The 25,912-nt window shown below is 35.6% G+C and overlaps 1 protein-coding gene across 2 annotated transcripts in view; it reads right to left on the bottom strand.

Moving 5' to 3' along the window:
• The window catches only part of axed (BTB/POZ domain-containing protein axundead), a 121,038-nt gene extending 95,652 nt beyond the window's left edge, over positions 1 to 25,386 (bottom strand). The window contains exons 1-3 of one of the 2 annotated variants that reach the window (XM_075305657.1): positions 24,897 to 25,386; positions 24,509 to 24,622; positions 24,273 to 24,458 (exon numbers count right to left, since the gene is read on the bottom strand). The gene's annotated coding sequence lies outside the window, so the exon portion shown is untranslated. The remainder of the gene's footprint in view (positions 1 to 24,272; positions 24,459 to 24,508; positions 24,623 to 24,896) is intronic. The other variant, XM_075305655.1, reaches the window with a different exon arrangement.
• Positions 25,387 to 25,912: the final 526 nt, after the last annotated feature.

Genomic DNA, 25,912 nt, shown 5'->3' with positions numbered 1-25,912 from the left:
AAGTGGTTTATCCCACCTCAGTAATGCTGGTGACATTTCTGAGGGTTTCAAGGCTTCTCTAAGTGGTTTCACTGGAATGTGGAACGCCGTTCGGACTCGGCTATAAAAAGGAAGTCCCTTGTAATTGAGCTTTACATGGAATCGGGCAGCACTCAGTGATAAGAGAGAAGTTCACCAATGTGGTATCACAATGGACTGAATAGTCTAAGTGAGCCTGATACATCGGGCTGCCACCTAACCTAACCTAAGACACAATTCTCCTTTAAATATGAGTTTTGCGTACTTGACTCTAGGAAACAAATTTTAATCTATTCGTTTTTCCAGCTTTTTACTTCATGTGATATCAAAGTCTATTTAAAAATTGTTAACGACATCTTATATTTTCATATTCAGACTTGAGTTCAAGTAGAAATTATGATTTGATTCAAGTAAAAACATCTTTAAAATAAAGAGTTAAAAAACAGTTCCTATGTTTCAACGCTTTTTAGCTTTGCAGCCAAGATGAAAAAAGTTAACAAATTTAAAGACGATTTCATTAATGTTGAAGAATTTTTCAGAAGTATTAAAGCCAAGATGGCCTTAGTAAAACGAAGTTTTCTTTCATGTTAGGACACCAAAGTTCTTTCATGTTAGGACACCAAAGTTTAAGTCGAATCACTTAACTATAAGGACAAAACGACTTTATTGAAAAGTTTGTCGACTTTTGGATAAGGAAAAAACTGTATATGAGAGAAATTCGTCTTCTATGCTAAGCACAATTCGCATTCGAAATTTAAGGACGTGAAATCTTTGACCGCACGACAATATTTTTTATCAGTATAGGCAAAGTCGGCTATCGAAAAACTTTTTTTTTTCGGGAGGTTGGCTCTCCCTTACACTGCTGTCACCGGGAATGCAACATTTTCTGCTGGACTATTAACAATTATTTGGATGACATGTATGATACATGGCGAATCAGTTTACATTTGGAGTTTATTGTGTTTCCTTGAACAAGGTCAATTAAATTCAATAAATTCATACACAATGTAAAATGTTTTCAACCCCCACAAAATTAGTAAATGTTAAATTTAGTCACATACAAATATGTTTGTCCGTATATGCGTATGATTTATACGAATGCATTGGAACTTCTTATCGCTTATACGACCGACCTACAGACCCATATCTCACCATATGGCGAAAACATCTGAGTACGTTGTGTGTGTGTGTGTGTGTGTGTGTTTGCCTGTGAGTGTCAATGAGCCGATTGCCAAAGCCCCCTCCACAGAATTCGATGAATACAATTCAAGTTCAACATCTAAAGTTGTCGCTGCATTTGTTTGCCCAATAACATACACTAACACATCCACACACCCGTCCTAACGCAACACGGTTTTTGTCATCCAACCAGGTCTCACACCACTATAGCACACCACTGACACACAAATGACGATAAATTAAGAGTCAACGCCACCGAACGAACATATCTAGTGAAAATCAACCCTTAAATATAGTCAAATTCCAAAGAGGCCTAAATGGGAGCAACAACACAACAACAACAATGAGAATGATTGTGGAACAAGCAGCGAAGCGACAGAATAAAGTCAACATAAATTCTAGAGACACGACAAAAAGATTCAGAGCAAAAGGGGGAGGCTTATCGAAGTAACAAACAAAACAGAAACAACGATAACTAACTTTGTATACAAAAACAAAAGTGAGAGAGAGAGAGAATATATTTTGACATGCAGTGTTGCCAACTCCCCAAGGCCAAAAAGCACCAAAAATATATTATAAATTCTAACATACCACCTTCCACCACAAAATCGAAAATTACTAAAAAAAAAAAAAAAAAAAAAAAAAAAACTTCCGAAGATGTATTATGACTTGAATTTTAAGAAGTTAAGGTGGGTATTAAGATCGAGTTTAGCTGCTAAAAAAGTCATTTTTTCACAATTACTTTTCGTTAATAATTCATTTTAAGGAATACAAACTTTGTGAAACTTTGACTATTCCCCATTATAATAAAATTTGCAGCAAATATGCATAATTTTATACCGTTTTTACTGATATAGTTTTCACTTTAGCGGCAAAACTCGAACTTAGTACTCACCATTATGAACCGCTATTTAAGTATACACTTTGATCAGTTTTAATGCTTTCGTCCAATTCATTTTGATCAGTCATGTTTTTCAACTTTCAAAATATTAATATATGGAAGAAGTCTATTGCTTATTCCAATTCTGTGTGCTTTTGTGAATTTAATACAACGTTTTTAATGACATCTTTACCAAATTCAAAAATTCGGCACTCATCGTTCGACTTTCCTACAGACTACCCTAAATAACAATATTAATTAAAAAACAAGTTTATACGGCCGTAAGTTCGGCCAGGCCGAAGCTTATGTACCCTCCATCATGGATTGCGTAGAAACTTCTTCTAAACACTGCCATCCACAATCGAATTACTTAAGTTGCGGTAACGCTTGCCGATGACAAGGTATCTTAAAACCTCCTAACACCATCTTCTAAATTGTATGTAAGTCCATACGTGGTATATATTAAATCAAAAAAAGACGATCCAATACGTATATAATTCAGTTTGACAAAGTAGACATAAAATTTTGACAAAATTTTCTACAGAAATAAAATTTTAACAAAATTTTCTATAGAAATAAACTTTTGACAAAATTTTCTATAGAAATAAAATCTTGGTAGATTATTTTTGGCCCGAGGGGCAACCATGATTATGAACCGAATAAAATTTGAACAAAATTTTCTATAGAAATAAAATTTTGACAAAATTTTCTATAGAAATACAATTTTGACAATGATGAAAATTTTATTATGAACCGAATAAAATTTTAACAAAATTTTCTCTAGAAATAAAATTTTGGCAAAATTTTCTATAGAAATAAAATTTTGACAAAATTTTCTATAAAAATAAAATTTTGGTAGATTATTTTTGGCTCTAGTGGCAACCATGATTATGAACCGATATGGACCAATTTTTGTGTGATTGGACCAATTTTGGTATGGTTGTTAGCGACAATATACTAACACCACGTTCCTAATTTGAGTCGGATCGGATGAATTTTGCTCCTCCAAGAGGCTCCGGAGGTCAAATCTGGAGAACGTTTTATATGGGGGCTATATATAATTATGGACCGATATGGATCAATTGTGGCACGGTTGTTAAAGACCATATACTAACACCATGTTGCAAATTACAACCAGATTGGATGAAATTTGCTTCTCTTGGAGACTTCGCAAGCCAAATCTGGGGATCGGTTTATATGGGGGCTATATATAATTATGAACCGATGTGTACCAATTTTTGCATGGTTGTTAGAGACCATATACCAACATCATGTACCAAATTTCAGGCGGATCGGATGAAATTTGTTTCTCTTTGACGCTCCGCAACCCAAATCTGGGGATCGGTTTATATGGGGGCTATATATAATTAAAGACCGATATGGACCAATTTTTGCATGGTTGTTAGAGACCATATACCAACATCATGTACCAAATTTCAGCCGGATCGGATGAAATTTTCTTCTCTTTGAGGCTCCGCAAGCCAAATCTGGGGATCGGTTTATATGGGGGCTATATATAATTATGCACCGATGTGGACCAATTTTTGCATGTTTGTTAGAGACCATATACCAACACCATGTACCAAATTTCAGGCGGATCGGATGAAATTTGCTTCTCTTTTAGGCTCCGCAAGCCAAATCTGGGGATCGGTTTATATGGGGGCTATATATAATTATGGACCGATGTGAACCAATTCTTGCATGGTTGTTAGGGGCCATATACAAACACCATATACCAAATTTCAGCCGGATCGGATGAAATATGCTTCTGTTAGAGCCTCCACAAGCCAAATCTGAGGGTCCCGTTATATGGGGGCTATATGTAAAAGTGGACCGACATGGCCCATTTTCAATACCATCCGACCTACATCGATAACAACTACTTGCGCCAAGTTTCAAGTCGATAGCTTGTTTCGTTCGGAAGTTAGCGTGATTTCAACAGACGGACGGACGGACGGACGGACATGCTTAGATCGACTCAGAATTTCACCACGACCCGGAATATATATACTTTATGGGGTCTTAGAGCAATATTTCGATGTGTTACAAACGGAATGACAAAGTTAATATACCCCCATCCTATGATGGAGGGTATAATAATCAATACCAACTTCATAACAATCAAATTCTATATTTGGCAATAAATTTGAGTTTCTTCGGCTCTTGAAAGTCTAATCAAAATTTTTGTATCAATTAAACTTAATACTGTTCAAAATAAAAAAGCACTAAATGAAAATGCCAGAAAGCACCAAGTTGGTGCTTTTTTTGAAAAGGCACCAAAAAGGCAATTTGGTGCTTTTTAGAAATCAAAAAGCACTAAATTTGGTGCTGAAAGCACCAAATTCAAATGTTTAGAAGCTGAAGCGTGAGTTCTAAAATATGGAAATCGTTCTATGCAAAACAAAAATGACTACGCTTTGATAATACCAGATTTCATATACGGACGAAAAAGACCAAATATTTTTCATATGTTTCGATGTAAATTCAAATGTTAATATGCTAGAATATATTATGTTTGGGACATCACATTTTCTTAACAGATTTCTTTGTACGCAAACATATATTAATTTAGAAATTTCGTATACGCATATATATATATTTAGAAACATATGATATAGAGAATAGAGAAAAAAGATTAATATGGTGCTCTACTTGAGAGGCACATCTTTTTGGTGGACAAATATTCTCGCATTCATTTTGGTATGCGTCTGGCAAAAATGTTTTTACATTTATTCTACCGCAATTATATTTCTTAAAAAAAATAAATATTTAGAAACTGGAATCGACTATTTAGGACCTTAAACATATATATGCATAAGTATGTTTGCGTAGTATGAAACATTTTCTGTTTGAAACAATTTTGAAAATATATAAGCTTGAAGAAAATATGATTGGGAGTATATATTACACAGGGTATTTTTTTTTTTTTTTCTTGAGGGTGTACAAATCAAATGAACATTTCGATTTAAAGGGAATTAATGCACTAACATAAATTGAGATACGCGAATTTCGCATTTTTTATCATACGGGTAATTTTTGAAGACGCATCATTTGGTCTACACCCTCAAAAAATCGCATCTGTACCATATACTCCCAAACACATTCTACTTCAAGCATATATATCTTCAGAATTTGTCCAAACAAAATATTGTTTTCATTGTTCAAACATATTATATTTGGGAGCCGCCGTGGTGCAATGGTTAGCATGCCCGCCTTGCATACACCAGGTCGTGGGTTCGATTCCTGCTTCGACCGAACACCAAAAAGTTTTTCAGCGGTGGAATATCCCACCTCAGTAATGCTGGTGACATTTCTGAGGGTTTCAAAGCTTCTCTAAGTGGTTTCACTGTAATGTGGAACGCCGTTCGGACTCGGCTATAAAAAGGAGGTCCCTTGTAATTGAGCTTTACATGGAATCGGGCAGCACTCAGTGATAAGAGAGAAGTTCACCAATGTGGTATCACAATGGACTGAATAGTCTAAGTGAGCCTGATACATAACCTAACCTAACCTAGGCATACATATATATTGTTAAGGCGCCAATTGGTTACATCCATTTTTTACATGCAGCAAAATTCAATAAACAAACAGTAACAAATAAAAATATGTTTTTGTTTGAATGTTATACTCAAAAACAATACACTTAGGAAGATGGGAGATTGGCTGCTGAGCACATCAAACCATTTACGGTGCTGGGCCCATACTTTTCGTTTATCGAACCAAACTCGTATACGACAAGAATTGACATAGCATTAAAATGCAAATAAAAAGAAAATAAGTGCGGGAAATAAATTTTCATAAACGGGAAAATGTAATTGTTTTGTTGTTGCCTAAAATTTAACATTGTTTCATTAAGAAAATTAAGTTTTTCATTTAAAAAATAAAAAGGAAAAACAAATAAAAAAATTACAAACATGTATGGACCTACCTATGAACATTATATGTTTGAACTTAAAAATAATGTTTTAAAATTTTAAGTTCCAAAAACAGTCTTTTTCGTACGTATAGTCAGTGTATTTCTATCATATCTATCTATCATATATTTCTGGAATAGACAAACTTCGAATCAACATAAATCAACATATTAGTTATTTGCATTTGACAAAACTTCATATAGGCTCGAAAAACAGCGATACAATTTTCCACAAAAAAAATCAAATAACATTTAACACAATGGACTGAATAGTCTAAGTTAGCCTGAAACTAAATCGGCCTGCCTCAAAGCAAAATCGCCTCTGTAACATGTACTCCCAAACATATTCAGCTTGAAGCAAATATATTTGCAGAATGTGATCAAACAAAAAATTGTTTGCACGGTGCAATTTCATTTCCCGCAAGCATCCAATGGATACACATGACGTACCTGCTATTTGTGTTTCTTCCATTTTTGATTGACTTGAGCGCAAATATTACAAGTTTTCTTAATTATTGATGCCATACAAGCTTAATTTACATTTCCACGAAATTTTTTATATAATATATTCTAACATATTAACATATGTGTTCCAAACATTTAGTGTTAGTTTAGGAACATTACATGTTTGCAATTAAATATATTGTGTTTGAAATTGAGAAACCTATTTTACTAACAGTGTATCAAAATTTAAACAAACTAAACAGTGCCAACTTTGTTTTTCCAATTTCCATTCCATTGTTTTTCCAATAAGCCATTATGAACATTTACTCAGCAACCTTCACCTTTATTCGTTGTCAATAAACTTGCAGTTACAAATATCTTTACACGTCTTTTGTTATCTATCTCAGTCTTTAGCTTTCTCCTCTATTCTCTCTCGCTCTCGGACGTTTCTAAGTATAAGCTATTTCCATGTTAATATATGTTTCTATCCACAAATGTTGTATTTTAAAAAGTCCCAAACATAAAATATTCTAACATATCAACAAACATGTATATCTCAAACATGTTACACTACACTGAAAAAAAAAAATAGTGAACCCACCAGGAAGAAAAATGTTGGTTAATTTTAGAAAATTTTGATTATTTTTCGAAAATTTTAACTAAACAGTATTACAAACGCTGACACCAAGCCGATATCACAAAAATCAAAGATTATAGAAGAGGAAGATGGGAGATGGGAGATTGGCTACTGAGCACATCAAACCATTTATCACATTAGTTTAATACTCGAACCAAACGCGTATACGACAAGTATTGACATAGCATTAAAATGCAAAAAAAAAAGAAATAAAGAGCACGAATTAAATTTCCATAAAGGGGAAAATGTAATTTTTTTGTTGCCTAAAACTTCACATTGTTTCATTAAGAAAATTACATTTTTCATATAAAAAATAAAAACTTAAAACCAGTAAAAGATTACAAACATGTACTAAACTAATCTGGTAAATGCAACATTTGGTATGACGCAAGCCAATCTCCCATCTTCCTCAAATCTATAATCTTTGACAAAAATAAGTAAATGTTTTTCAACAAACTAAAGAAAATTTATTAGGCATAAATAAGTTTTTCCACTTGTTAAAGAGAATTTTGCAGTTTGAAGGAAAAAAATGGAGTTCAAAATTGAAAAAATATCTTTAGTGCCATACGAAGATCAAGTTAGGCGCATTTGTAGTAAAATTAACAAAGTGCGAATTTAGTAAATCTTTATGCTTTATTTATGCATAATTTTCCCCCGTTTCTTTTTTTATTATACCCCCGTCATCATTCTATGGTGGTGGGTATGAAAACATATACCAACACATACTTAAAATGCTGCTCTCAAGACAAAACAACATGTTCATTGTTTTTTCAAAATGTCTATTCTCTTTTCTCCGAATACAAAGTTTAATATTCAAATTAAACCAGTAAGGAAAGTCTAAAGTCGGGCGGGGCCGACTATGTTATACCATGCACCACTTTGTAGATCTAAATTTTCGATACCATATCACATCCGTCAAATGTGTTGGGGGCTATATATATAGGTTTGTCCCAAATACATACATTTAAATATCACTCGATCTGGAAGAATTTGATAGACTTCTACGAAATCTATAGAAACGTTTAAATCTGAAGCAATTTTAAGGAAACTTCGAAAAAGTTTATTTATGATTTATCGCTCGATATATATGTATTAGAAGTTTAGGAAAATTAGAGTCATTTTTACAACTTTTCGACTAAGCAGTGGCGATTTTACAAGGAAAATGTTGGTATTTTGACCATTTTTGTCGAAATCAGAAAAACATATATATGGGAGCTATATCCAAATCTGAACCGATTTCAAGCAAATTTGGCACGCATAGTTACAACGCTAATTCTACTCCCTATGCAAAATTTCAACTAAATCGGAGCAAAAAATTGGCCTCTGTGGGCAAATGAGTGTAAATCGGGCGAAAGCTATATATGGGAGCTATATCTAAATCTGATATTTTGCAAGTTTTTCGAGACTCATAAAATATTCGGATGTACGGAATTTGAGGAAGATCGGTTGATATACACGCCAATTATGACCAGATCGGTGAAAAATATATATGGCAGCTATATCTAAATCTGAACCAAAATCAATAGGGATCATCTTTGAGCCGAAACAGGACCCTATACCAAATTTTAGGACAATCGGACTAAAACTGCGAGCTGTACTTTGCACACAAAAATACATCAACAGACAGACAGACAGACAGACGGACATCGCTAAATCGACTCAGAATTTAATTCTAAGCCGATCCGTATACTAAAAGGTTGGTCTATGATTACTCCTTCTTGGCGTTACATACAAATGCACAAACTTATTATACCCTGTACCACAGTAGTGGTGAAGGGTATAATAATATTTTGACTTATGCACATCAAATTTTTTGGGAAGTCTCCAGTTTGCTAAGCGCATAGCTGAAACGAATGCACTCATACAATTTTCCCCAAAAAACAGGCAAGCAGTTTCATGGCAATCACCATTTGCTCTCATTTGATACTCTCGCTGCGTTATGTTAATATCTTTCGTTACTTCTGTCGGTTTATTATTAACAAATGTGTTCTTTTATGTGGGCTATATACAATTATGAACTTGATATGGACCAATTTTTGTGTGATTGGGGATCGATTTATCTGAGGGCTATATATAACTATTGACCGATATGGACCTAGTTAGACATGGTTGTTAACGGCCATATACTAGCACAATGTACCTACACATTGTGCTAGTATATGGCTAGTATCATCCACAAGGGATGATGGGATTTCAGTCACATTTGGCGACGTGACTGTGACTGATCCGAAAAGGTGCGCCAAATACTTCAACCGACAGTTTGTCGAGCATCCCGAGAGTGATAGAGCGAAAAGGAGAGCCACGCGTCGTGTACGTGGTCTCCGAGCCGATGACACACCACAATTTACTGCAGCCGAAGTTACCAATGTCATCAACAGCGCGAAACCATCTAAGGCGCTGGGCCCTGACGGAATTTCAATGCTAATGCTGAAGCATCTGGGATTACTGGGAGTTGAGTACCTGACCAGACTCCTCAATTTGTCTTTGGAATCACACATTATACCCGATGTCTGGAAAATGGGAAGGGTGATTCCACTACTGAAACCGGGCAACGATTCGAGCAAAGGTGAATCGTACAGACCGATATCCCTTCTTTCGCCAGTAGCCAAGATACTTGAGGCATTACTCCTCCCCAGCCTTGTGGAGAATTTTCCAGCTGCCCACCATCAACATGGATTCCGTAAGGTACATAGTACGACAACAGCCTTACATGCCATTTCGACACATATTAATAAGGGACTTAACCAGCCCAGACCGTGTCATAGGACGGTCCTCGTGGCGCTTGACCTATCGAAAGCATTCGATACGGTCAACCATGCCACATTATTTGAGGACATCGAGAATACGTCCCTACCGACAGGAGCGAAGCGTTGGGTGCTGAATTATATGTGTGGACGCCAGTCTTACGTGGAATTCAGGGACAGATATCACCCCACCCAAGGTGGGGTGATATCTCCGGCACTGTTTAACCTCTACATGTCCTCGATTCCACCCCCTCCTGACGGCGTCGAGATTGTATCATATGCGGATGACTGTACAATCTTTGCATCTGGGCCCAATGTTGATGACATTTGCGATCGGTTGAACGTCTACATAGCTAATCTCACCAGTTATTTCACTGCGAGAAACTTGAGGATATCCCCCACCAAATCCTCAGCCACACTATTTACTACATGGACGGCAGAAGTGCGCAGGCAGTTGAATATCAGAGTCGATGGAGTAGTAATTCCGACCACAAATTACCCCAAGATTCTTGGGGTCACATTCGACAGCCTTTTTAGGTCATCTGCCCATGCCACTGCAATTTGTAATAAGCTCCGTGGTAGAAACAAGGTCCTCAAGTCACTTGCCGGCAGTACTTGGGGTGCGGACAAAGAAACCTTGCTAACTACTTATAAGGCAATTGGCCGGTCAGTGGTAAACTATGCAGCGCCAGTGTGGACACCGCAGACCAGTGATACGCAGTGGAATAACATACAAACCTGCCAGAACGCTGCTCTTAGAACTGCGACTGGGTGTCTCCGCAGCACACCCCTGGATCACCTTTATGTGGAGACAAAGATCATCCCTGTGCGAAGACACAACTACATGTTGTCAAAGCAGTATCTCCTTGGTTGCTATCGCAGTAATCATCCAAACCACCATCTTATGGATACACAACCACCACCCAGGAACGTAAGGGTTGATATACATAATCTAGAGCGCGAGATCCAGCGCTATAAAAGAGAGCCTCTAGATCAAGCAGCGTACCAGGCAGGTTTGAACAGGATTCATGAGGATACTGTAGCTGAAGCGGTGAGAAGCTACAAGGTTAATCCTGTTCTTGGAGTCCGACCACCGCCCATAGCACCGGTGGAAAGAGACCTCCCATGGCAGACTAGGGTAGTTTTGGCCCAATTAAGATCAGGCAAGTGCAGCCGCCTCAATTCCTACTTATCGGTGATTGATAGCAGCGTAGCTGACGTTTGTCCAATTTGCAACCAAGGGTCACACGACACGCGTCATCTTTTCTCTTGCCCAGCCAAACCAACCCGACTTACCACCAGATCACTTTGGACACACCCCACCTTAGTCGCAGAGTTCCTTGATCTGCCAACAAGCTGATGTACCAAGCGTATAACATGAAATGGATGAGATCACAATAAACTGTTACAACAACAACAACAGCACAATGTACCAAATTTCAACTGACTCCGATGAAATTTGCTCCTCCAAGTGGCTCCAAAACCAAATCTCAGGATCGGTTTATATGGGGGCTATATATGATTATGGACTGATATGGACCACTTTTTGCATGCACTGTTAGAAAAATATGTTTTTCATATGTTCCGATATAAACAAAATGTGTTTCGGGCACGATTTTAAACCACAATATATTTAAGTGCGAACATGTAATGTTCCTAAACTAACACTAAATGTTTGGGACATCTATGTTAATATGTTAGAATATATTATGTTTGGGGCATCAATGTTTCATAAAAATCATATGTGTGAATACAAACATATATAAATTTACAAATTTCGACTAAACATACATATGTTGTGATATTTTATTCAAAGCGACAGAGAGAGTATAGAGAGAAATAGAGATGGAAACCGGGAGAGTTGACGAAAGATATCAATATAACACAGCAAAAGAGTCAAAAGAGAACAATTTCTGTGAAACCGCTTGTATGTTGTTTCGGAAAACTGTTTTATGATAAGGCCAAAAATTTGATATGTTTAAGTCTAAATATTATTTAATTTGAACAAAGAGAATATACATTCTGAACCAAGAGAATAGACATTTGAAAAACAAACAGCTTATGTTTTCGCCTTGAGAGCAGCATTTTATGTATGTGTGGACATGTGTTTTGTTTATCATTTTGGCATTATGGGCACAATTTTTTTCTTGGTTCGTTAAAAGAAATCAGGGGTCTTCATAAAAATAACGAAAGGGCCCTATACTCTTTTTAGAGTTGGGACAGTAAAATGAAATAAGGAGGAAATAGTGAAAAATTACACAGTAAAATGTAAAAAAACAAACTTTAGTTCCTCTTTATTAAAAAGTAGTCCACGAGGAGTTGACGGACACCATCAAATATAAAAGCGGGCATTAAGTTCGAGTTTTACAGCTAAAACAATTTAAAAAGTTTATTTTCTTTAAAATGAATTATTAAAGAAAAATAAAAGGAATTTTAGAGCGATGGTGTTAAATGCTAGTAAAAAACTGTTCACTCCTAAATAAATTTATTTTTATAAAATTATGTATGTATGTTTATACTCGACTCCACGTTCTTCTTTTGTTAGTTTTTGAATTCCTTCCAAATTTTAAAGTTTTGTACAAAAACAGTTTTTTATTACAAGATTGTTATTTTTGAAATAAAAAATAATATTTTATCCAAAAATCAGTCAATTTCGTTTATATCAAGCACTGTTACTGACTATAAATCTTTAATAACACACATTTCGAAGTTTCATTTAAAAAAAATTAATATAGTATAAATATAAATGTGTAAATTAAAAAAAAAAATGTTCGGTCGGAGCAGGGATTGAACCCACGACCCTTTGCATGCAAGGCAGACATGCTAACCACTGCTCCACGTGGCAAACAAATGTATGTTTCTGTTAAATAATGTTATGTTTGCATGGGCTCGTGGGCGCTGCAAACTATGCTATATAAATGTAACTTAAAACGATAATTATCTACTGGTGACTATAACAGCTACGTAGCCCAGTGGATAGTGTGTTGGCTTACAAACTGTATGGTCCTCGGTTCGATTCTCCGTGCAGGCGAAAGGTAAAATTTAAAAAATTTATAAAAGTGAATAATTTCTTCAACATTATTTGTATTACAGAGAAAGGTTCCAATAACTAAAAAATTTCGTGGAAGTGAAAATTACGAGTATGTTAGGGAATGAGCACAATCGTGTTTGGGAAAAATTCTTCCAAGCATATAATATTTTTGGCTCAAAATCCTTCCAAACATATAATATGTTCACATAAAACAAACATATTAATGCTTCGGCAGTATGCAATAATATATGTGCTTCCTGCAAAATATGTTTGGAACATATGTTAAAGAAGCGATTTTTTTTTAGGGTGTGGTTGTTAAATATCATATACTACCACCACGTACCAAATTTCAACCGAATCGGATGAATTTCGCTCTTCAAATTGAAATAAATTGTTAAACGACACGAAAAATATGAAGTAAATATTTGTATATGTATTATACCTTAATAATATATACACGGTTGAAAAAGACTGTTTTTCATATGTTTGGCTATAAACATTATATGTTTGGAACACAATATTTTTGAGTGCAAGCATATAATGTTCATAAACTAGCATAACATGTTTGGGACATATATGTTAATATGTTAGAACATATTATGTTTGGGACATCAAATGTTTGTAAATATAATATGCTTGAATGCAAACATATATTAATTTAGAAATAGCCTATTAACATATATGTGTTTAGTAGCTTGGAGCGCTATTTAACAGGGAGCGATATTGAATTAAGTTGGTGGTTGTTGCTTGTTATTACAAAATTAACATTTTATTTTTCCTTGGGCAATTGATCAGCTACTTCTTTGATCCTTACAAACTGTGTGGTCCGCTGTTCGAGTCCCCGTCCGGCAAAAGGTAAAATTAAAATAAAAAAAATCATAAAATTGATTAATTTCTTCTACAATGTTTGTATTACAGAAAAAGGTGCTAAGAACTAAAAAATCTCGTGGAAGTGAGAAAGATGTCGGGGAATATACAATTGGGCAGAAACAAAATTTTGAGCATTCAGGTCGAAAACCTATGTTGTTAGCACCAAAGACAATTAAAGAAGAAGACATGAATTGGGCATGTTGTTATTCTTTTTTCTCAAGAACCAGAGATTAGCCCCATACATGTTCGTTGAGAAGTTGCAACTTTTTTTCGGTTTCTCTTTTCATTTTGCATTCGTAACAAAACCTAATTCTCTTATTTTAGCAATTTTTTTTAACTTTTAAAAGAACGAAAACACTTCATGAAACATTTAGTTAATAATTTAGTGCAAACGACACAGAAATTGGCAGGAACTTTTGAGAAAATAGCAAAATAAAAATTGTCTGTATCAAACCAGTAAGTTCGAAGCGCTTTTCCTACAAGTATGGGGCTAATCTCTGGTTCTTAGCACTAACACTATCAAAGCCCAATTCATGTCTTCTTTTTCTATAGTCTTTGGTTAGCACCTATATTACCTGTTTATTTTCATAATTCATTATGATTGTAAATATATAAATAAATAAATAAAATTTTGAGCACAATATTGTTTGGGAGAATGTTTTTTTAAGCATATAATATTTTTGGGTGCAAAATGCTTCCAAACATATTATATGGTCACATAATAACATATTGTTCTTTGGAAGACAACATTATTGAATTTGGATGCAAAAATACAAAATGTTTGGAACTTAGACTACCCAAACATATATTGTTTAGACCAATATGCTTTCAAACATATTATATATTGGAAGAGATCAAACATATAAATGTTTGGGCAATACCCAAAAATGTATATGCTTGAAGCAAAATATGTTTGGGAGTATATGTTACAGAAGCGATTTTTTGTGAGCGTGTATACAAAATAGAAAGAAATTTAATTTCGATTTATTTCTGTTTAGGGAAATAAATAACAAAAACAAAAAAGAGTTTATTTCACGTAGCCAAAAAAAAAAATTGTACACTACAAATCAATATAAATTATTGCTTTAAACACTCAATATAAAAAAAAATCATATTTCTTATGGTAGCCCTTAATGTTTTGTACTGGCTAGAGTCTCTTCGGCATTGAGTGGGTAAGGGTTTTCGTCAAATCTGCGGGAATTGAGCTCAATATATCCATAAGGACGTTTTGAGAGTTCCTTTGCTAAAAATTTTAAACTTCTTCAGCTTTTTTCATATATGTCCGCAAGTGTTCAACTGGATTCATGTCAGGGCTCTGCGAAGGGTGAGGTAATACTGTTGTGGTGTTATATAGCAAGTATTCCTTAACCATATGAGACGAATGCTTGGGGAGATTATATGGGACAGACACAAATCCATTTTTGCGCAGATTCGGCCAAATTATCATTCAGAATATTTAAATAATCTATTTTGTGTACATTTCCCTCAAGATATATGAGGTTTCGAATGTTTTAATTTAAGGTGTAATGCATATACAGTGCACTCGCGATAACTTAAACTAATTAAAACCAAGAGAATTCACGTTAGCGAAAATGTTTACGAATTTCAGCGAATTTCATAACAAAACATAGCCATATTCGGGAGTTTTACTCGTTCTAGCAGTCTTTTATTTTTGTTATTAATAAAATTAAAAACTTAATTTAATTTCATGAAAAAATTAAAAAAAAAATATCGGAAAAATATCAGTAGGTATGTAGTTATAAAGCAATTTAAATTAATAATTAAAATTCGCGAAAAAAATCTAAACTAGATCATAAACAACTTTCGTAATCTGCCTTTAACGTCAAATTTCATGGTTTTCAGCGTTACGGAGTAGTTAGTGTAAGAAAAGGCGTGTTCACGTTATGCGGTATTCACGTTACCGCGAGTGCACTGTATATTTACTTCATATTTTTGTGTCGTTTCAGAATTTATTTCAAATTGATTGGTGTACAACTTTTTGTTGCTGACTGCATGTTTACATTTACACATATTATGTTTGTGAAGCATTGATGGCCCAAAACACAATATATTCTAACATATTAACATATGTGTCACAAACATTTTATTCTAAATTTTATAAAAATTCTGCCCGAAATACATTTAGTTTACATCGGAACATATGAAAAACATACTTTTCTAACAGTGTGGTGAAATGTAAAAAATGTGTTACAAAATTACTCATTTAGCTTTCTCGAGAAAAAAAACACTCGATTTACCCTAAAATGCGTCTTTATACTTCAACCTAGTCCCACTCTTGTGGGGAATTTCCTTTTGTGAACAGCTGTTTCAACCCCAACTTCTTTTTCAATTGAATAAAACCTACCCGACTCTCCCGTATCTTACGCATACACATATAAGTGCACAATACATTTATAGGTGTGAGAGGGAATGTATATGGGTATGAAATTGAATTGTGCTGAAAGTTAGAGTCTGCCTGTTCGGCCATAAAAGTTGGAGCATGATGGGCAACAACAACAATGGGAATAAAATTTCTAAACCGCTAACAAGAGTTTTATTTATAGTGGAATATTTGTTGTGACTGGGAATTCATATACGTATATGTGTGTGTGTGTGTGTGTGTAATACAAACTTACCCAACATTAGCAAAGGTTTTCTTTTCAACGAAATTTCCTTTATGAGCTTTCAAAAAAGAAAAATTGTAATTAGCAGAGACATACCTTGTTTTTTTTTTTATTTTTATTATGTCCAAAGTAAGGGGTTCCATATAAATTCTTGATTGAACTGAAATTCTTAAAATATCTGTTGTAATCTTTATAAATCTATTAATCATGAAGTTACAGTGTTGAAATTTCAAATAGATTGACAGAAAACGATGTTTTTTATATGTTTGGTGTAAAAAATAGATGTTTGGGAATCAAATTTTAACACATTGTTGTTAAATGCCAGCATATTATCAATTAAGGTAGAATTACATACCATGCGTTCAATGCGTACAATGCGTCCGATGATTGAAGAGTTGAAATTTCTCTTTGAAATCAAAAGCTCGAATAGTCTGCCGCAAACAGAAAAAAATCAACCCTTCCATCAACGCACGGATTGACACATGGTGTGTAATTCAACCTTTATCAAAAACTACACGCACAGAAAAAACATGTTTGGACATGGTTGCGGCATCCATTTAATGCTTATATAGAGCATGTAATTGTCGAGAAAACCATGTATTGTGAAAATACATAATTTTCTAGCCCAGAAAAATGTATGCTGGCAATAAGCATTTAAATGGTTCTCAAATGCCGTAAACATGTTCTATCATTTAAATGATAGAATTTGAGACCATTGAGACACATGGTCGGGAAAAGCATGTACCTGACCATTCGATTTTTCGACTTTTTTGCAAGGAAAAAGTATTTTTATAGGTTACGTATAGATATGTCTAGTACCATTGCATGGAGCCACCGTGGTGCAATGGTTAGCATGCCCGCCTTACATACACAAGGTCGTGGGTTCGATTCCTGCTACGACCGAACACCAAAAAGTTTTTCAGCGGTGGATTATCCCACCTCAGTAATGCTGGTGACATTTCTGAGGGTTTCAAAGCTTCTCTAAGTGGTTTCACTGGAATGTGGTACGCCGTTCGGACTCGGCTATAAAAAGGAGGTCCCTTGTCATTGAGCTTAACATGGAATCGGGCAGCACTCAGTGATAAGAGAGAAGTTCACCACTGTGGTATCACAATGGACTGAATAGTCTAAGTGAGCCTGATACATCGGGCTGCCACATAACCTAACCTAACATGGTCATAAAATTGAGGTACATATTTTCGTGACGCGAAAAGAATTTTATAGAAACATTGAGCAGGTACATACGATTTTCATTTTGCCTGTCAGTCGTGTGTTGATAGTTGCTTGGAATGGACGGAAGATACGGAATTACTGTGTTTTGTGTTAATTTATTTATTCATACGTGGCACGTGGTTTTATGTGAGCATAAAAGAAGGGAAGTGTAATTGAAACAAGTATATACGGCCGTAAGTTCGGCCAGGCCGAAGCTTATGTACCCTCCACCATGGATTGCGTAGAAACTTCTACTGAAGACTGTCATCCACAATCGAATTACTTCGGTTGCGGTAACAATTGCCGATGGCAAGGTATCTTAAAACTTCCTAACACCGTAATATATACCACATAGTCCATACGTGGTATATATTAAACTGAAAAAGGCCGATTAAATACGTATATAATTAAGTTTAAAGTTTCTATAGAAATAAAATTTTGACAAAATAAATTTTTGACAACATTTTCTATAGAAGTACAATTTGGAAAAAAATTTCTATAGAAATAAAATTTGGATAAAATTTTCTATAGAAATAAAATTCTGACAAAATTTTCTATAGAAATAATATATTGACAACATTTTCTATAGAAATAAAATTTTGACAAAATTTTCTATAGAAATAACATTTCGACAATGTTTTCTATAAAAATAAAATTTTGGTAGATTATTTTTGGCTCGAGCGGCAACCATGATTATGAACCGATAAGGACCAATTTTTGTGTGATTGGGGATCGCCTATATATAACTTTAGACCGCTATGGACCAATTTTGGCATGGTTATTAGAGGCCTTATACTAACACCACGTTGCAAATTTCAACCGGATCGGATGAATTTTGCTCCTCTAAGAGACTCCGGAGATCAAACCTGGGGAACGGTTTATATGGGGGCTATATATAATTATGGACCGATATGGACCAATTCTTGCGTGTTTGTTGGAGACCACATTCTAACACCACGTTCCAAATTTCAACCGGATCGGATGAATTTTGCTCCTCCAAGAGGCTCCGGAGGGCAAATCAGGGGATCGATTTATATGGGGGCTATATATAATTATGGACCGATATGGACCAATTCTTGCGTGTTTGTTGAAGACCACATTCTAACACCACGTTCCAAATTTCAACCGGATCGGATGAATTTTGCTCCTCTAAGAGGCTCCGGAAGTCAAATCTGGGGATCGGCTTATATGGGGGCTATATATAATTATGGAACGATATGGACCAATTTTGGCATGGTTGTTAGAGACAATATACTAACACCACGGACCAAATTTCAATCGGATCGGATGACTTTTGCTCCTCTAAGAGGCTCCGGAGGTCAAATTTGGGGATCGGTTTATATGGGGGCTATATATAATTATGGGCCAATTTTTGCATGGTCATTAGAGAACATATACCAACACCATGTACCAAATTTCAGCCGGATCGGGTGAAATGTGCTTCTCTTAGAGGCTCCGCAAGCCAAATCTGGGGATCGGTTCATATGGGGGCTATATATAATTATGGACCGATGTGGACCAATTTTTGCATGGTTGTTAGAGACCATATACTAACACCATATACCAAATTTCAGCCGGATCGGATGAAATTTGCTTCTCTGAGAGCAATCGAAAGCCAAATTTGGGAGTCCGTTTATATGGGGGCTATACGTAAAAGTGGACCGATATGGACCAATTTTTGCATGGTTGTTAGAGACCATATACTAACACCATGTACCAAATTTCAGCCGGATCGGATGAAATTTGCTTCTCTTAGAGCAATCGCAAGCCAAATTTGGGGATCCGTTTATATGGAGGCTATACGTAAAAGTGGACCGATATGGCCCATTTGCAATACCATCCGACCTACATCAATAACAACTACTTGTGCCAAGTTTCAAGTCGATAGCTTGTTTCGTTCGGAAGTTAGCGTGATTTCAACAGACGGACGGACGGACGGACATGCTCAGATCGACTCAGAATTTCACCACGACCCAGAATATATATACTTTATGGGGTCTTAGAGCAATATTTCGATGTGTTACAAACGGAATGACAAAGTTAATATACCCCCATCCTATGGTGGAGGGTATAAAAATGTAGCTGTTTTGTTCTGAATTTTCTGTATAGCATCATTTATTTTTATTTGCAGTTACATGATGTCTACGTTTGCATGGCGTAAATATGGAATGATTACTTATTGTTGAAATTGCACCAAAATAGAGTCTGTAAAATATGTGATATGTGCTTGCACGACATTATAAATACAAATAAACAAGGAATTAGTTTATAGAAAAAATAAATAAAGTTAATTTTGTATTTTCTTTTCTCAAGTGGCGTCCTTTTTTCGACGACGAAAAAAGCTTTTTCATAATGATCAAAACATTTAAGGTTGTGACCATGTTCTTTTAACTGGAAGAAAAACATTTTTAAAGAATACCATAACATTTTAGATCGTGACCATTGTCTTTTGATTCAAACAAAATTCTTTTTATCAATATAATAACATTTTAGATGAGGTCAATTTTATTTTTCTTAGAACCATGTTCACTGAGTCAACATGGTTGCAGGTGAAAATGTCGCCGCAATAATAGTCCATTGTGATACCACATTAACTAAAGGGCTCCCAGAGTAAGAGCTGACAAACAGAACAGCCCTTTATTAAAAATGTGCTGAGTCGGAGTTTCGGAGCCATTTCGAACACTGGTTTAAATTTAAATGGGACCCTATTTGCTTGATGTCATACAACCCTTGCAATTCTTCCATCGAACATTCGCCATCGTAAAAGCCTTCTCACGCAGTAAGAGCTTGCAGGTAGCCAGAGGCATTCCAACAGATTCTAGTTCTCCTTTAATATGTAAGGTAGTTCCTAGCCTTGCTAACTTATCCGCTTCGCTGGTATGTTCCTGTGGCCAGCCACCCATATTAGGTGAATATTTCGGCAGTCGATGGCCGTTTTCGAGTTAAGGAACACAGAGACCAAGAATTTTATTACAGGTTGACTGTCTGATGCCAACATTTGTTGGAACATTACTTCTCAGACAATTCGCCACCTCTCTTATTGCTAACATTTCAGCCTGAAAAACATTACAGTGATTAGGTAATCTTTTCGTTATTCAATGTTCCAGGTCTTTAGAATATACTCCGAAAGCCACTTGTCCATTCAATTTGCAGCCATCAGTGTAGAAGTCTATATAGCGTTTATTACCGGGTCTCACTGTTGGGAATTATAGTTTTAAACATATTGTCGCAAAGTGGTTTCACCAGAGTGTAATTCACTACGTTTGGCACATCTGGCATTGTTTTAAGGACCAAACTGTGACCGTACCTGTTTTCCGACCACAGCGATAGCTCGTTGTTGCTGCTGAGTGTTTGGCCAAAATGTCTAAAGGCAATAGATGCATCATGACATTAAGAGAATCTGTTCCTGTCTTACTGAATGTGCCTGAGATACACAAGCATGCCATTCGCTGAACTTTAACTAAGACTACACTCAAAAAAAGTTTACTTGGATCCAAAGATTTTGACCTTCCCTTAAGGATTTTGGTATTGATTCCGAATCAAAGATGCGGCTTCTTTAAAATAAAGAAATTTTTTAGCGACATATCTGGCTTTAAATCTAGGATCAATAAAATTAAAATTAGGATATAGATCTCATTTATCAAAATTTCATTCTCTTTTCGCGGTTTTTAATAAAGGTACTGACGTACAAACAAATTCCAGTTTAAAAATCCAAATTATAACGGATACTTCAAATTAAAAAAAAAAATTCTTAATTTCAAAAACACGTTAAAGCACAAACGCTAAATCCTCAAAATAAGTCCTAGCCTATATTTGAAGCGTTTTTATCTTAAATCTAAAGCTTCAATCTTTCAGTTAATTTAAGGACAATTTCTTTAAATCAAAAATGTGTTTCCTTACTTTAAGGAAAATTAGCCTAAGTTCAAAGACATGCGACTTTACCGGAGGGACGCAAATTTGCAAAATTTGTGTCCTGAATTTAATGGAAAAAATTTTGACGCAAAGATTCTTCAATATTAAGCTTACAATTAAGTTTCCTATCCAAAATAACCCCATGTGATATATTTATCCATGCTCACTTAATTACCTCAAAGAGGTCAATAACGACGAGTGCAGAAGAAACTCAATTGGGCATTTGTCACAACCCAGCAAAAAATTTGGAAGTTGTTCTAAAGGCACTTCCTAAAAGTTGCTCCCACACTCCAAAAATGTGAAGTAAGTTTTTATACCATCCACCATAGGATTAACTTTGTCATTCCGTTTGTATTACTTTCAGACCCCATAAAGTATATATATTCTGGGTCGTGGTGAAATTCAGAGTCGATCTAAGCATGTCCGTCCGTCTATTGAAATCACGCTAACTTCCGAAGGAAACAAGCTATCGACTTGAAACTTGGCACAAGTAGTTGTCATTGATGTAAGTCGGAAGGGGAAAAATACGGTGGAAGCAAAAACTTGATGAGTTTCCGGACTCTGTCCCAGAGAAATCAACAATAATTGATTGGTATGCAAAATTGAAACGTGGTGAAATGACCACGGAGGACGGTGAACGAAGTGGACGCCCGAAAGAGGTGGTTACCGACGAAAACATCAAAAAAATCCACAAAATGATTTTGAATGACCGTAGAATGAAGTTGATCGAGATAGCAGAGGTCTTAAAGATATCGAAGGAACGTGTTGGTCATATCATTCATAAATATTTGGATATGCGGAAGCTCTGTGCAAAATGGGTGCCGCGCGAGCTCACATTTGACCAAAAACAACAACGTATTGATGATTCTGAGCGGTGTTTGCAGCTGTTAACTCGTAATACACCCGAGTTCTTCCGTCAATGTGTGACAATGGATGAAACATGGCTCCATCGCTACACTACTGAGTCCAATCGACAGTCGGCTGAGTGGACAGCGACCGGTGAACCGTCTCCGAAGCGTGGAAAGACTCAAAAGTCCGCTGGCAAAGTAATAGCCTCTGTTTTTTGGGATGAGTATGGAATAATTTGTATCGATTATCTTGAGAAGGAAAAACGATCAACAGTGACTATTATATGGCGTTATTGGAGCGTTTGAAGGTCGACATCGCGGCAAAACGGCTCCATATGAAGAAGAAAAAAGTGTTGTTCCACCAAGACAACGCACCGTGCCACAAGTCAATGCGAACGATGGCAAAAAGTCATGAATTGGGCTTCGAATTGCTTCCCCGCCCACCGTATTCTCCAGATATGGCCCCCAGCGACATTTTCTTGTTCTCAGACCTCAAAATGATGCTCGCAGGGGAAAAAATTGGCTGCAATGAAAAGAGGTGATCGCCGAAACAGAGGCCTATTTTGAGGCAAAACCGAAGGAGTACTACCAAAATGGTATCAAAAAATTGGAAGGTCGTTATAATCGTTGAATCGCTCTTGATGGGAACTATGTTGAATAATAAAAACGAATTTTGACACAAAAAAAGTGTTTTTCTTTGTTAGACCGGGGACTTATCAGCCAACCTGTTATATATAATAGAGGGTTTTGTATGGCAAATGATAGTTGAAATCTAAAGTGGTTTTTGGAAATATAATGTGAAGGACTATGGTACCAAGTAGTAGTAGTTGACTTATGGGACATACATAGCCGTAGATTGTAGCCCAACGGGCTCCCAATTGTTAAAAAGAAGGTTGCTCTTCCTAATTTATGATTGTCATTTATCTGCAAACCAGCATTCCGATAGACTGGTAGACTGAGCAAACCTTTAAAAAGGTAAAATGCCCCGTACCTTATGAAAACCACGTTTGCAATTGCATAATTTCAAAATTTCATAATTATTGCATGGATGTTTTAATGAGATATGAAAATTCTAACTTTTATTAAGATAGTTATTTTAATTTCAAGCTTATACCTCATACACATTAGGCTCGAAATCTATTAAAAATTGGTTTTAAATCCCTTATTTATAAGGCAAATGACAGTTAAAATCTAGTTAAAGTGGATTTTGGAAGTGTAATGTGAATGAAGTATTAGGCGATAGTGTTTCCCTTTTGGGAATATTGACCGAGTATGTGAATATAATGACCCCGTTTTACGATGGTGAAATCGAAATAAGTTTCTTTCATTTCCAAGCAGTTCTTTAATGATCAAAAAATCCCTCTATACTAATAGTGTGCTTCCGAAAACTATACCCAAAGAGACTGTCTTAACCATTATAAAAAAAAAAATTGTATTACAAAATATTTCGCATTTTAGTATGATTTATGGCTGATGTAAGAAATCAACACAATATATATTGTTAGTTGTCCAGGTAGCGCCCTATAACAATAGCTTTAGGCGACTTCTAATTTATTCAAATGTCTAAATGTATGCCACATCAAAGCAGGTTTCCCTTTGACCGGGATCCCGGGAAATTCGAAAAAAAATTCCCGCTTTGGAAAAAGTCCGGGAAAAAGAAAACCCTAGTTGTAGGTGGTTCAAACAAAGTATTTCAAAACGTAAACATTATCAAAATCAAAATGGATATCTGCCAATTTGATAAATTTGCAATCTGAATGTCAGCTGACTAATAAGACATGGCATTTCTAGACATTGTTGTGTCATTGACGTTTCGGTTGGACACATTTAAAAAAGGGCATCTTTAGTTCTGGAATAAATAAAGGAGTATTTTTAACTTGCGCATTATCCACTTCATATCATCCTGTTATGAATATGATATTTGTTTGGTTTTCTCAATTTATTCTTCTCATTGTTTTACCTTTATTATTGTTTTGTCTTCATCGTCGCAGTGCTTTAATCACCAATGTTTTGTATCTACTGACACACTTATTTTCCACACACTGACTCACTGACACATACGCTCTGTCGCGCACATACACAAACACATTGACAATGGATGATTATGATGTTAGCAAAGCCTTTACTCTCGTAGGCATCCATCCATCTGAAAGTGTAACATTTTTCTCAAGTTCTCTTTATTCCTGTGATACCTACATTAAATTAGGATTATACGACTGCAGACACATTGCTCCTTGCTTCCTTCTGAAAATCTCAAAGATTGTCAATTTCACCATTTCAGAATCATCTCTTCGATTGTGATTTTGCACACTATAAAATTGTAGAAAGCATCAATCAGAGCATGAAAAGTGTGTAACCTAAAGATGAATCGATGGATCGATGATTCATGGATATATCCGAACAGGCCTGAAATTTTCATTTCTTCCTCCACCAACATTCCCTTTGATCTTGGCAAAACACATACACACACTTTGGGCAAGAATTTTCGAATTCGTCAATGAGAAATTGCATCAAAGTCACATTGTGTGTAAACAAAGGCAAGTCCATTTTGCATGATTTCTGATGCATATTTTGACCTACTCACCCGTTACGACAGCTTCGTCGTGAATAAAAATTCCTATTTCAGAGATTTTCAAAGCGATAGTGGTCGTTTCCGTGTTACAGATTTGTGTTATTTTGGTTAGGATATATTTGGGGTTTTTCTTTTTCACAGATTTTTGTTTTATTTTTCACTCGTTTTCACTTTTTTCGATTTCCGCGTTTGCTTCACTGCGTGCAGTTCGTTGTGACCGTTGAAACCCGTATACAAGAATTTTTCTGTTGTTGCTGATTTCGAAGTTGCCCAATCACACCGCACACAGACAGCCTCTCTTGCCACTCGGATTCGTACGCACACTAAACAAAAATGGCCAACAAACAAGAAAACGGCAAACAATGGCCAGCAGCAATGACAGCACTAGAATACACAACTCAAAACAAAAAAACAAATAAAAAATATTCAGCAGAGAAATACCAAGAAAAGCAAACTGTGTTACGGAATGGAAATTTTGTTGAGTAAGTTTTCTTTCTGTGGGAACGACGTGTGTTGCTTGGAAAATTCGACAAGTGTTTGAAAGTTTCCATTCAGAGGACCAATACATGGTCATAACACAGAGCATTCTCATCACTTGGAGCTTTTTTGCTTTAGCACTCTTATCGGAATTTCCTTCTCAGTTTGTTTGTTTTGCAAAGCTCTGGCCATAGCACACCGCTGTATTCTCAATGAAAGTTCACAATAATGAAAATGACTTTGTATGGGCATGCGCTTTGCAGTTTCATACTGAAATTGCTTAACATCCTTTGAGTGAGCGAAGCTTACCCACATTCTGTTATAATCTACACTGAGCAACATATATTTTTATACCAATCGCCTTAGGATGGGCAATATAATAACTTTGTCATTCCGTTTGTGATTGTATATTCTTGATCAGGGTGAAATTCTAAAATGATCTAACGATGTCCTTCCTTCTATTCTCTTCTATTGTAATCGCGCTACAGCATTCAATAATGAATCCATCGACCTGAAATTTGGCACAGATATTTGTTTTGCTTGCAAGTAAG

Source organism: Haematobia irritans, chromosome 4 (assembly GCF_050003625.1).
Source record: "Haematobia irritans isolate KBUSLIRL chromosome 4, ASM5000362v1, whole genome shotgun sequence".
Taxonomy (NCBI): Eukaryota; Metazoa; Arthropoda; class Insecta; order Diptera; family Muscidae; genus Haematobia; species Haematobia irritans.
Note: the sequence above shows the minus strand (reverse complement) of the source record. Positions and strands in the feature narration are given on the sequence as shown.